Here is a 14,919-nt window from a genome sequence, read left to right on the forward strand (position 1 = left end):
AAACGAGCCAGTCCTCGGGGTTAGCAAATGATTTTTCATCAGGCAGCAGACTATTAAGCACACCTAGATAATAAACGGATGATTTTCGCAGTCATCCTGCGAGGTCCTCATATTTTCCAGTTTTAAATTCCATGTTACTTTTAAAGGATTCGTCCATTACAGTGATTTACATCGCTGAGCTGAGACAATGATGCCCTTTAATGTCAGAGGCAGAGTGTGATTATTTATCATTAAATCATGTTTTTTTTAAAAAAAATTCTTCCCTTCTTGGCCAAACCTTTAAAAAAAAATGCCTCCTGCCACGACGCAGCCGGGTGCCATCCCTACTTTGCATCCCCTGAGCACAGGGGAAAGGTGCAGCTCACAGCATCTTCAGGAATAGAGGTGAGAGATGCAACCCTCACCCAATTCCCACCCTCCCACCCTGTCCCAGAAGCATGATCACCTGTAAGTTAACGTCATCATTTTACTAGAGAATGATGGCATGGTCTTGAATTTCAATTCCGTTTATTCCAAAATAAGGACGCAGAAGCCCCCCATCACTCTTTCTCTGCATTGTCAATACTTTACATCCTTTATTCAAGCCACAAGCATTAGAGGATGATCCTGTTTCAGTCATATTTGAGACCAGACATGTGAGAAAGGTAGGAGTCCCTGCCCTCATTAAGCAGATTCTTGCCCGGAGGTTGTTTTTCTACCTTAACACTACTGATCTCATGGGCCAGATAAGTCTGTGCTGTGGGGACTGTCCTGGGCATTGTAGGATGTTTGACGGCATCCCTGTCCTCTACCCACTGGATGCCAGGAGCAGCCCTTCACCCGGTCGCCCCCACCCCCACCCCACCCTCTTTGTGACAATCCAAGGTATCCACGGACATTGCCAAATGTTGTCTGGGGGGGCAGGAGCAAAATTACGCCATGCCAGAAGAAACAAGAAATAAAATACATACAAGAAGGTAATTTCTGACAGCAATAAGTGCTATGAAAGAAATGCAGCTGTCCTCTGAAAGAGCGTGCCTACGCAGAGGGCAGTTCACAGAAGTGCTCGGAGAGGGTTTCTCAGAGGTGTCAGTGAGAATGAGAAGGAGACACCAGGCAGTGGGAAAGACCAGGGAAGGAGCACAGAGGGTGGAGGCAACAGCAAGTGCAAAGCCTGGGAGGAGAAAACAGGTGGGCTGTTTTCAGAAACAGAAAAGAGTCCCCCAGTTCAGTGTGGGAGAGGTGGACAGTGGAGAGGGGGTACAGAGCTCTGGGAGCCGGGGTAGGAAACCTGGTTTTCTCCTAAGTGTACCCATGGGAAACCACTGGGAGTTTAAACACCGGAGTGACCTTACAAAATGTATCCATTCATTCCAAACATCTTAACAGACTACTCATTCTGTGCAAGGCAGTGATCTGGGGAGTGGGGTGTGAGGGGTAGGGCGGGAGCAGTGTTTGGTATGCTACAGAAACAATTAAGTCCCTGTCTCCAACCTTGAGCAGCTCCCAGTCTATTGGAAGACATCAACTTATAGACCAATTTAAAAAAATAAATTCATAAATGCTAGTACTGAGATAGATGAAAAACTCTGTGGGCACATTTCCTAGAATGGGAGGTGGCAGGGGGAGGGTCTTGGAGAAAAGAAAATGGAGCTTTAACCAGGAAAGGAAAAGGCTGGTGGAACTTGTGGCAGTAGAGAAGGCACTGACTAGAGGCCCACGGGTATCAGGAATCTGGGTGCTTAGATCTGGGTGCACTTAGGCCACCACTGTATCTCTAAATCCTAGCACAGTTCCTGGCTCATAGGTGATGCTCAAGAAATGGGTGACAATTAATGGATTTTTGTGTATCTACCACAGGTTGGACACTTCTCCAATTTGCTTTGCTGAAACAACATCCCTGTAAGACAGATAATCAAAGGGAAGTTCCATGACTGCACGGGTCATTACTGCCTTTTGTTTTCCTTCCTTCATCGCCAGTGGCTGCCATACCACCTGGCACATAGTAGGTGTGTGATAAATATCGCTCAAATGAATATGTGAACCCTGAATGCCAAGCTAAAGATGTTTTTTAAGCATATAAGCAATGAGATGCTATCAGTGATCATTAAATACCTTTCTTTTTTATGCTTACTATGTGCTTAGCACCACTTAATGTGAATTATCACATTGAATTTCCACCCCTGTGTTAGGTTCTGGGTACTTAATGGTGAATCAAACAGCTGTTTCGCCCTGCTGGGCTGTAAGTAAGAGGGACGATATTAAATAATTGCACAATTTAAAATAGTGGTTAGTGCTTCAGAAGTGAAGTCAAGAGCCTAAAGAGTAGATGACAGGGACTCTCATCTAGCCTTAAGGTCACGGTCAGTACATTATAAATATTTGTTAAGTTTACTTAAATTGAGAATTGCTTCCCATTCAAACAGGAAATAGCCAAAATTCCGGGCTCGTCATTTTAAATACATTAGTACCTTTTTTCTACATATTTCTGCTTTATAAAGCTAGATACCTTTTCATTTGTATGATAAAAATGCCTAATCTCAAAAACTACTGAAAGCAAAGGATGAGCGTGACATTTTCATATAGGGAATAGTAGACTTTCATTAATATGTACAGCCTATTGGGAAGTCTTTATGTCTCTTGTTTCAATTTGGATAGTAAAACTATTCTGCAAGTAGGTGGCCCAAAGGAAAAACAGACCTCCCATCCCCCAATTTCTGATGCAATGATCACAAAAAATTTGAAGTGATTCATCAATATTCGTCTGTGAGGCTAGTAACTTCCCCCACCTCCCTATATCAAGTCAGGGTGAAGCAAGAAAAATAAGGAGAAAATATTAAGTTTTCCAACAAATAAAATGTATTTAATTCAAGATGCTAACCTTTATTCTGAAACTATAAAGGGATAATTACTGTTAATGGTAGTTTGTTTTCTGATTTTATTTTAATGTCTGCACTCGGCAAAATAGAAAAGGGAGCAATCCAGAGTTAAATTCCCCCCCCAAGATTTTTGGAAATTTTGCTTTTCTGTGAAATCCCAATGAGTAGGACCCAATGCCATGGAGAAGAGCAATCTCAAGTGGAATTAGGAGGTGAGAAGGATGAAAGATGAGTTGGGAAGGGCCGTGCAGGACTGAGATGAGAGAAGAGAAAACTGTCTTCCCTTAAGTGTATGTGTGTATGTGTGCGTGTATAGCTTTAAAAGTGGCCCATTTAAAGAACATGGAATCCTAGAGTGAAATGGAATCTTGAACCCTCCCCCAAACCTGAAAATGTCCTAAACTCTTTCCAGCTGCTTGGGCGGTGTCATGGTCAGGTTCATGTGTCAACTTGGCCAAGCGGTGGTACCTGTTTGTCTGGTTGGGCAAGTGCTGGCCTGTCTGTTGCGATGAGGACATTTCATAGAATTAAATCATGATCACGTCAGCTGCATCCACAGCTGATTCCATTTGTAATCAGCCAAAGGGGAGTGTCTTCTGCAATGAGTGATGCTTAATCTGATCACTGGAAGCCTTTTAAGGAGGATTCAGAAGAGATAGGATCTCTTCCTGCTTTGGCTGGTGAGCCTCTCCTGTGGAGTTGTCCAGACCCTCTATCAGAATCATTGGGTTCACAGGGTGCCCTGCAGATTTTGGACTCTGCGTTCCCATGGTCACATGAGACACGTTTATAAATATAATATTTGTGAGTGTTCCCTGTTGATTCTGTGTCTCTAAGAACTCTAATACAGGCGGGTTGGGGTGGGGGCTCTGCAAGAAAGGCGGCAGATCTCCACCTCTCAAAGTTTAATGTGCCTCTACATCAGTTGAAATCACATGGGATCTTGTTAGAATGCAGAATCTGGGAGGTGTGGACAGTGGCCTGAGATTCTGCATTTTTAGAAGCCCAGCTGATGCTCAATGCTGCTGCTGAAGAAGGGTGCCTAACTGACTAGAGAGAGAGGAGAAATGAGTGTTAAAAACACTTAAGTGTTAGTGGTCAGACAAATTGGCCCTAAGTGCTAATAGTTTATCAGAATGACCCCACTAGTAATTAGGATGCAAGCCTACCTGCTCATCCCTGGGGTAGCACTGATTTGGTATAGGGTTGTTCATCTCAAATTATTTTACATTAAAATAGAAACCTTCACATAGTAGTTCTCTGATCAGTCCTTGACCATAGTGGAACATTCAAGAACAGAGGCTCTGTCGCCACACTGTCAGGGTGAATCCCAGCAGCACCTCTTATTACTTTGTTTCTTGACCTCTCTATGCTTCAGTTTTCACATCTGTGATGTGATCCTTGTACTTACCTCAGAAACTTTGTAAAGCACTTAGACCACTATTTGGCACATACCAAATGTTTAATAAATGCTAACTATTAATTTCAGTGATTATATTTCTCCTTGTGATAGAGCAAGGGCTATTTTTGCACTCAGCCAATAAGAGCCATTGTTACATACTGCACCATTTGTTCCTAGCCAGTGAGCACCAGTGTGCTATGTGTACTCTTGTTCCGATTGAGTAGGCCTCTTTATTCTATTTTTCACACTATCTTCTCTTCCCATTGTTAACTCTTAATCAGAGGTATGCAAGTGTTCTGGGCATGCATCAACATGCCTTAGGAGTTCATGCATGGCACTGGTGGTTAAAATGAAGATGCCACTATTCTAGTAGTCAGAGTTCATTTATAGAACTAAAAGATGGGTCAATTAAAGGTTGTGGGACATTCTCTGACCCTACACAGGATTTCACAACATCACTACCACCCATGAGGAAGTGACCTGTGATGGTATAATGAGCAGCTAGAAGAAACCGTGGTTCCAGTCAGGTCTTAACTTCATTTATTCATTCATTTTTCTACCATGGAAGTTCCCAGTGTTGGCACTGTTGGCTTTTGTACGAGCTAATTCTCTGTTTTGGGGTCTGTCCTGTGCATCTCTAGCCTCTACCCATTAGATGCAGGTAGCACCTTCTTCCCCCAGCCCCAACATACACACATACACACACACAGTTTTGATGATCAAAACTGTTTCTGGATACTGCCAAATATCTCCTTGGGGTCAAAAATCATCTCTGGCTGAGAATAACTGGCAATCCAAATTCTTTGTGTTTCCAATTAAAAGACAAAGGGATAGGCAGAAGACATTACTTCATGGATGTCTCTAGACCCAGAGGAGAGGAAAAAGATCTTGGATAGATTTTCCTACTTTCTGACACCATATTAGGCACTGGGGATACAGAGAGAAACAAAGCAGGAAAACACACTACCCTCATGGTATCCATATCAGGTTCAGAAGATTGGAGAGACCAAATACAGATTATAAATGGAATCAAATAAAAAATAACATCTGCAGGGATGATGTAGTTATAACTTGGGTTTGCACAAACTTATCAAGCTTCCTTTTCCTGCAATGCACTGAATACCCAGATCAAGCTCTGGAATGGGACCTTAGCTTAGGCGAGTGGTGAGGGCTTGAAATTACCATGTATTTCTCTCCATAACGCTTTACCTTTGATATATAGAGGTTAAATTTTAAGGGAACAGGTATTGCACAGGTGCAATGAGTAATAGCATTGGGTGCGCATTCTAAAAGTCAAAGCCAGCATTGAAGGGAAATCCATAGAATGGATTGAAATTATTGGTCTCCAAACCTGCTTTTAGCAGTATACTATAGATTTTTTTATGCTGAGAAACTATGCCATCGTCGATAAGACCCTTCAACTCTTGCCTGTGTCATTAAGAATTGTGGCAAAATATTGCAATTAAAGGGTAAATGCAATAAAATGATTTCTTATTAGTGTCAATATGACAGAATGCTGTCCCCATATTACTATTATTATTACTTAGAAAATGTCCATTAGGTAATTTTGAAATTCTATTTTTCTTAATGACATTTGGGATTTTCAGATGACTGCCTTTGCTATCAGTTTCACTTGATAAAAATATTCCAATAAAGGAGCATAGTAGCAAAGTAGTTAAAGAGTGGGTTTGAACTTAAACTAATGCATGCACGTGATCTTGGCCAATGCGTTTAATTCTGCTTTTCCTAATGCTTGGCCTCCTCTATGTAAACTACCTAGATCAGGGGATAATAGGGTAAATCTAAGGAGAGAATGCACTGAAAGCATTTAACCTGGTGGGTGATCTCAAGGAAGCTCCTAGTGTATAATAAATGTTCTTATGTTTAGATCTTTACTCATGGGGAGAAGGGTGATGTGATGAACCACTCAGAAAGCCAGCTCTGCCAAGTACCCTTAATGTGGATTGATGTGAGAGATGAACAAAACAAAATGCATATGAATGCTGTGCAAAGGTACTGCAACATGCATGCACGGGTCAGTTATAATTTGTACTAAAAATTGCAAGTAGTTACCTGATATAGTAGCCTGGGAAGATTCATATTAGGAACATAAAGTACAATGAAACCACAGAACTCCTTGGAAAATACATTTGTAAGACAGCTAACAAAATAAGTAAACTAAATTATTGAAGAAGCAAGGCCAAAGTCCCAAAGTTTTAGGTAATACTAGGAGTGATAATTTGCCAGTTTTTGCCTCTACGGTCAAAGAAAGGGACCAATTAGGCCTTCGATACCTCTCTCGCACCATATTGGTAACACTTTCTTTGTTAGAAAAGTACGAACCTGCTACCTGCCAGGCCAGTAATAAGAAGAAAGCAAGGTCAAGGTCTAAAATAGGGACTTAACAACCTCAGATGCCCACAGAGATTTGGCAAGGAACAAAACTGAGCGCAAAAAGGCATGTGTGTAATGGGGAGTCATAGGATCTGTGGTAAATGAGCTTGCCTGTCGCATTAAAGGCCCAGCCATCAAAACCACCATATCTTTCAGTTGATTTTTAAATGGGGAACACATGCGAATAGGAGCCCAGTATTGCAGATCTTCCATTTTTTGTTTTTAATGATAGCAAATAATTTGGATTTTTAAAAATACACTATGCCAGCTACACATAACACATCTGTTGGCTGGACTTGGCCCATGAGCTATGAATTTGCCACCACAAGCCTCAAATCAGGCTGAAAGGAGAAGAAATCAGGCCTAGAGAATGATGATAATTCACTGGCTTCAAACCTAAGAGAAATGTAATAAGGCCAGTTTCATCTTATACTTCTCTGTTATCTTGAATTTTTTTTCTATATTTTAATGCAATTTTATTGATATATATTATATATTCACATATCATGTAATCACCTAAAGTGTATAATCAGTGGTTCATAGTATCATCATATAGCTGTGCGTTTGTCATCTCAATTAACCTTTTGAATGTGTGTGTGAAAAATAATAGATATAAAAAAACCCGATAAATTTCCAAGCACACTGTAACAATTAGAACAGATTTCAGAGTTTGGTATGGGTTATAATTCCACAATTTTAATTTTTCCCTTCTAGCTGCTCCAAGACACTGGAGACTGAAAGAAATATGAATATAAAAATTCAGCAATCACACTTATTTGTTAAACCCTACCTTCTTCGTATAACTCCACCATCTCCTTTGATCGTTCTCCCAATATTTAGGTTATTTGGGCTATGCCTATTCTAACTTTTTCACGTTGGAAGGGGCTGTTGATGATATGGGATGGGGGATGGAACTAGCTGACGTTCTGGAAGGGCTGGGCCTTCTGCGTATCAAGACTTAACTGGCCTAGGAACCCGTCTGGAGGTTGTAAGTTTCTGGAAAGTAATAGTGCATGGAACCTTTGTAGAGTCTCAGATAAAGCCCTAGGTGTTTTCTAGGTTGGCAGGAATGGTTTTGGTTGGGGTTTGGCAAGGTATGATAGGTAGCGATGTCTTAGCTGAAGCTTGCGTAAGAGTGACCTCCAGGGTAGCCTCTTGACTCTATTTGAATCTCTCAGCCACCGATAACTCATTTGTTACAATTCTCTTCCCCTTTTTGATCAGGAAGGCATTGCCAATCCCACAGTGCCAGGGCCAGGCTCATACCTGGGAGTCATTTCCCACATTGCCAGAGAGACTTTTACCCCTGGATGTCATGTCCCATGTAAAGGGGAGGGTAACGATTTCACTTGCAGAGCAGGGCTTGGAGTGAGAGGTCACATCTTGAGCAAGAAAAGAGGTCCTCTGGAAGTAACTCTTAGGCATAACTATAGGTAGGCTAAGCTCCTCTGCTATATAAATAAGCTTCACAAGAGCATGTTAGCTTGAATTTCTAAGGAATTTACTTCAATGGCTCCCAATGTTTTTTTTTGAGTACATTTTGGTTCAGTTTGCCTCTCTCTATTTCTCCTTTAGCATTTTTCCATTGAGATTTGCTGGAAAGTAATGTTACCATTCAAAGGCACAGAATATTATAACACTGTTGTGTGCTAACTCGTTTTAGAATGATTCAAAGAGGTTGAAGCTATCCATTCTTTGGTCAAAGGGTACAGCTTCCAGAAGCCGCTGTATGGTTGTTTGGTTTTCCAGTAAAAAAGAAAACAGTTCTTAACACTCACCATGGGGTGATTATAGATCAATTTTAATTTTCCTCCTTATACAAATGCAATATGTGGTCATTAAGCCTCCAGGTTATTCAATTAATTAAACAAACATTTCTTGAGATCCTACTATGCTCCTACACTCTTGTGCTGGTTTGAAAGGATTATGTGCCCTAGAAAAGCCATGGTTTAACCCTGATCCAATCTTGTAGGAGCATCCTTTTCTTTTAATCCCTATTCAGTAATGTAGGGTGGGATCTTTGGGCTAGATTATCTCCACAGAGATATAACTTGCCCAATTGTGGGTATTAACATTTAATTAAAGGGAGATGTGACTCCACCCATTCCAGGTGGGTCTTGATTAGTTTACTGGAATCCTTTAAAAGACGGACCATTTTGGAGAGAGCCACAGTGACAGAGCCACAAGAACCGCAGAGCCCACACAGCCAGAGACCTTTGGAGATGAAGAAGGAAAACGTCCCTGGTGGGGAGCTTCATGAAATAAGAATCCTGGAGAGAAAGCTAGCAGACATCACCATGTTCACCATGTACCTTTCCAGTTGAGTGAAAAACCCTGAACTTCATCAGCCTTTTTTGAGTGAAGGTAACCTCTTGTTGGTGCCTCAATTTGAACATTTTTATAGACTTGCTTTAATTGGGACATTTTCACAGCCTTATAATTGTAAACTTACAACTTAATAAATTCCCCCTTTTAAAAGCCATTCCGTTTCTGGTATATTGCATTCCAGCAGGTCTAAACTAGAACCCCCAAATATCCTTTGATATCTGTAAAATTCTTTACAGAAATGTATTTCATTAATACAGCTTCCCTGGTACAAAATTGCATCATCCTGCCACTTTTGGATATGGTTATATAGCATAAAATAAGGTCCTAGCTTTTTTATCAATCATATAATCATGTTGCATTGGATGAATTAGCAGTATACTGGTCCTGCTTAATTTAAATTTGGGGGGTTATTTATCTGGCCATTGTTTCTCTGTGAATCAGGGCATTAGAATTTGTCATTGGCATTAACTGTGGGAATCTTAGCTGAAGTTTGATATTTGGAGTTGGAACCAAAAGAGGATGCCCAGAATATGAATTGTACCTCCCGAGATACGGAGTCTCGCACGGTGCTCTGTCTGTATACCCATTTATGATGGCCCTGTTTAGCTCAATAACTCATAGCACAGCAAAAGAGGTTGACTCATTTAAGGATTCAGGCCAAGCTGGATCAATATCTATCCCTGAGTTATACTGGAGCTAATATAGAAAGCTGTTTGAGCAAGACTTATCAAATATGATATTCGCTTTTGATTTTATTGGTATTGTTGTTTGCAAGTATTTCTGTGTAAATGGCTGATTTAACTTAATTATAAATGTGACTGTTTTATTGTGACTGAGCCTTACAGAGAAAATTTCACAGGGGAAATATATAACTATACAAAGTAAAAATTTTCTAGAGGGAAAAAATTCTGCTTTAAGCTTTCAGTTGACTAATAAAATTGGAAGGATATCAATTAGTGGCAATTTGGGAGGAATCTTTAGCTTTTCAGGTTTGACACTTCTGAAATATATTCTAGGTCTTTAATTTGCAATGCAATAAAGTTGCTTTATTTGCTATACATAACCATATTGGTGCTTAATTTGCTTTGTTTTTATAATCACTGCAGCAGTAAAGCTGTCATTTTACCCTCGTGACATGAGACTCAGCTTGTCATAACTCAGCACATCAGCATTTTGAGTTGTTTTGGTATGTTTTTCCCCCAATTCAGTTGGCCAAGCAAAAGAAATCCACTGACCTCCTCCTGGAAGGTCAGATGCTGGGTATACAGAGAAAGATTCCAACCAGAGGGGCTTACAGCCAGCTAGTTCTAGCCAGTGCACAACAAAGTCAAATTTTCCACTCTGAGTTGCTGGTGCTGTAGGCAGGTTTTTCTTTGCTGCAGATCCCTTAGAAGATGGCTAATCATAGAAATGAGTTTAGATATGGAGGGTTGTGGGGATGGAATCTTCATGTTTAAAAAAAGTGGGGAAACATTCAAAATCAATCTTTTTCTCATTCTGCCACACAAGAAAATGTGGACGATGGAATAGCAAGACATTCTCAAACTTCAATATTTATAGATACATCTCCTGGGGTTCTGGTTGGGGATTCAGACTCCTGGGTCCCAACCAAAGGCCTACAGAGTCTTGATTCTTGTAATAGTTGTTGAATGACTTGTTTCATTGGGTCAAGAATAAATGGGTCAACAATGTCAAATGCAACAGAGAGGTCAAGGAAGATAAGGACCAAAAGCATCCACAGAGTTGGGAAACAGGTGGCTGAAGGCTAAGCTGTTAGGTGGAGAAGTGGTGGCCCAACGACCAATCACAAGGATGGAGAGAATGAGAAGAGGGGTGTAGACTGATGGGGGAAAGCCTTTGTACACTCTAAAAGACTACGAGAATCAACCATGATGATGATAAAATTAACATCGTCCCCAAAGCGTAAGATTCCATGAAGCCATGTCAGAAAAATAAAAGTCCAGAGCTCCCAATTCAGGTTGCTTTTGGGAATTTTGTGCAAAAGGACTTCTAGTCTTTTTTTTTTTCACATGGGCAGGCACCGGGAATAGAACCCAGGTCTCCAGCATGGGCAAGCGAGTACTCTGCCACTAAGCCACTGTGGCCCACCCAACTTCTAGTCTTTTTATTGCATGGATAAGAGTAATCTGGTATTTTTGTCCATTGGCCCAGGAACCTGTAATTTTTCACTGAAATAAAATAGAAAGTTGTTTTCATAAGACACCCTAAAAGTCTGAGTTCAGACATAGGAGATAACAGAGGCTTTTTTCCTACAAAAATCTCTCTCTGTAGAATCTTTTGAGTTAAAAACCAATGTATTTGAAAGTTTATTCAACTATTTCTCTCCTTATCTTTAAAACAAATTCATCAATTCCTATGATATTTGCCTGTCTTGGCCCTTACATTGACTACTTTTCCCCTACATGTCTTCAGATTCCTTGTTATTTCATCCCTGCTTTGAGTTAAAACTGACACTAAGTTCTGTTTTTGACATTCGTTTTGAGAATGCTTTAAGAATCCAGTGTCCGTTTTCTTTAAAAATGACTAGCTCATTAGGATCTTTTCTTAATTTCCCCCTTTACTGAGAATATCCAGCCCCCCAAAGTTCTCCCTTCTGACTGTCAAGGGAACAACACTTGCCTAGAAACTCAAGCCATTATAAGCCTATCAAATGCCTCCTCCCCCAGTTTTATTTAACCGGAGGAATTTTCTATTCGCCCAGGACAAGTGAGCAATTCATTATTTCAGTAACTGCCCTGCCCATGTCATTCCTGAGGAATAAGCCACGAATTAACCACAGGCTTAAGTTCAAGTGACACACAATCCCCAATTAACCAATTAACTATATTCTTAAAATGCCTTTACTTTCCTTCTCTCACCTCTTTCTATCCACTGCTCTCTCTTTTTCTCTTTCTCCCTCTCTCTCTTTTTTTTCTTTATGAAGACTATACACAGTCTACATAATTTTTTTTTAAGAATAATGCTTCAAACTATAAATTGTGCTTCATTCATAATTCTGTATTCAAAGCTGACTAATTTTGTGTTGATTCAGGTTAATCTTTTTAGCCTTGAGTGTTAGTATTAACCCTCACAAGGTTCATTGTAATTGGCTTCTTGGTGTGAGAAACAAAATTTAGGAAGGTTGAACAATCACATGCAATTTTTCCTTCTTTTTCAGTGAGGACTTTGATTAGAGTAGGCAATCTTACATATAATTTTTAATAATATAAATTAGTTTTGTGAATAGAAAAGTAAAATAGAATAACAGTCAATGAATTTTTGCTGTTATTTCCCGATTATTTAAAAAATTATTTTATTTTTCTTTCCAAACCTAGTTTGGATTTTAATCATTAACCAGGTCATGCTCACATCACTACTCAAATATTCAACCAGATATCTGAATGTACTATTTGCATGTGTAAACATACACACATATACACATGAGCAATATAAACACAGTAGCACATCTCCATGCAGGCAGATACACATAAATGCACAAATATACATAGTCCCTTTCATTGTCTTGGGTGACCCCTGCAAGCCCCTCCACCTTCCAGCAGCAGGGTAACTGATTGATTTTATGCCAATGTTGCCACCAAGAAATTATTTTATCTGACATCTACTTTTCACACTTTCCGTCTTTCACTTTAGAAGGATATACCCAAAGTCATACTCCTCTTTTTGTCACTCTTCAAAGCTTAGTTACTATGACACAAGTAATATTAAAATGAAGACCAAACACTTTTACGTGTTCTTGAAGCCCAATACGATTTTCCAATCTCCTTCTCTCTCCACCGTTCTTTCCCTTTCTCATGTGTTCCAATTGTGCTGACCTATCTCCAGTCTCCTCCATGCACCCTGTTCGCTTCCATCTCAGGACCTTTGCACCCGAGTTCCTCTCAACCAGGAGATTTCTTGCTCTTGCTAGTCTTGTTCAACCCGGCCAACTCCTTCTCAGTCTTCAGGTTCAGGTTAAATGCTACCTCATCATGGGAGTCTCTTTCGATTCCCAGACTAGGGCTGATAACTACTCTAACAGCATCTTAGAGTGCTAATAATAGTTGTCATTAAATAATTACTGTGTAATTATTTGTTCGTGAACTCCATGAGCTATAACCACCAGCTCTGTTTACTAATGCATTTCCGTACCGGGCATATAGTGGGTGCTCAAATATTTATTGAATGAATGAATTAATGATTCTATTTCTCACATATACAGGAATTCATTCTTTTTTTCCTTTCCTCCTTCTCTTTTAACTTTTACTCAGTTAACTCAGGAAAATCCCCTTTCTCTTTTTGATACAGGTTGGAACCAACACAAAATAAAACTTAACAACCTCACACCTTACCCTCATCCCTCTGCAGCCCAGTTTGACTGCTTAGTATTAGAACAATGCCATTTATAAATCTGTACCAAAAAGATGAAAAGGAAGGGAAAACACCTCTAATTTAAGGTCACAAATGGCAGTTCAAAACTTGAATTCAGGCACCACATGTGATCAGTTTAACTCAAGCTGTTTAAAAATAGTTTACCTTGAAATGCAGATTTCTGGAATCTTTTGAAAAACTAGAATATCTGGCAGCCCTAGAGGATGCATTCTGCATAGTGACAAGAGGCTAGAGAAAGAACAGGGACTGCAGAACCCCACAGACTCCACCACTCCCTATTGCCCAATGCTCAGTCTATCTGAGTCGTCTACTTCCCTGACTGCCACCGACTGGCACTTAAGCTTATGCCACATTCCGAATTTTTCAAAAGTACAATTTGACCTCTTTCATGACAATTACAAAAATCTGCATCTATTTCTCTATCACTTCTCAGGTACCAATACTTACAGTTGAGAAAACAAACTTATTTATTTTTTAAAATTGTTAATGCTTGCTACTACAATAGAGATCTGTCTTATTTTTCACTATGGATGCAAACAGTTTCTGCAACAACATGGGTTAAATAAACTTCTTTGGGTTGATTTGATACAGATCAACCAATCCATTTTTAAAATGTTGAACATTTTTTTTTAAACAGAAATAAACTTCCAAGCATTCAACATTCAAGTGAACTAAGCGGCAACTGATCTGGGTGTAAGTTAAGGATATTGAGTGTAAGTGTGTGTGGCTGAGTAGATGTGTCATAAAAAGAAAAGAATCAAGGACCATCTAACTATCAAGTACATTGCATGTCACCCTCTTCTGTTGAAATTTGATTCTTCTCCAGTTAGGATTCCTCTTGTGAGAATATTTCTTGACCACACAGATAAAATCCCATTAGTCCAGTAGGCTTATCCAACCTTAAATTTCACACAATTCTCAGAGCAGACAAGGAAAAGTGAGAAAATGACTCAAAATAACAGATAGGGAAAGGAAAAGATAACCAGAGAATGTCCAGAAAGAAATCAGATAACCAGCATTTGGAAGGAGGGGCACATGTGAGTGAAGGTTTGTTCTAGTCTCTGCTTCAACCTGTCACAACTACTCCAGAAATCATAATACCACGTACCTCTCCAGGGTCTTACATAGGACAGATCAAGAACGATATAAGTGCAATTTTACTCCGCTTCTCATCACCATGTGACATGGTATATGTGGAGGGCAAGATTTGCAGAGACTCCCCCGGAGAATCTCTTCTCAAGGAATCCCACAAGTCTCCTGACAGGATGGCAGTTATACGACCTGAGGCCCTTCACTTTCTGTTCCTGTAGGCCACCATTTCTCTTCTGGGAAAGAAAGCGCTCAGAGGGTATGACATCTGAACATCTTCTCCAGCCTTTACCATTTGACATTTCGTAATAGTTCAGCTAGAACCTGGTTTCATGTAGTTAAGAGAGAGGTCACAAATTCAGGATGAGTCCCAATTCTGTCTTTGACTAGTTGTTTGACCTTAGCTCAAGTACCCATTGTCTCTCTATCTTGGTGTACTCATCTGTAAAATGGGAAGAA

The 14,919-nt window shown here is 40.0% G+C and overlaps 1 protein-coding gene across 3 annotated transcripts in view; it reads right to left on the reverse strand.

Annotated features, from left to right (window-relative positions):
- The window catches only part of TSHZ2 (teashirt zinc finger homeobox 2), a 458,954-nt gene that overhangs the window by 414,710 nt on the left and 29,325 nt on the right, over window positions 1-14,919 (reverse strand). The window lies entirely within an intron of this gene.

The sequence above is a fragment of the Tamandua tetradactyla genome, chromosome 1 (genome assembly GCF_023851605.1).
Source record: "Tamandua tetradactyla isolate mTamTet1 chromosome 1, mTamTet1.pri, whole genome shotgun sequence".
NCBI lineage: Eukaryota > Metazoa > Chordata > Mammalia > Pilosa > Myrmecophagidae > Tamandua > Tamandua tetradactyla.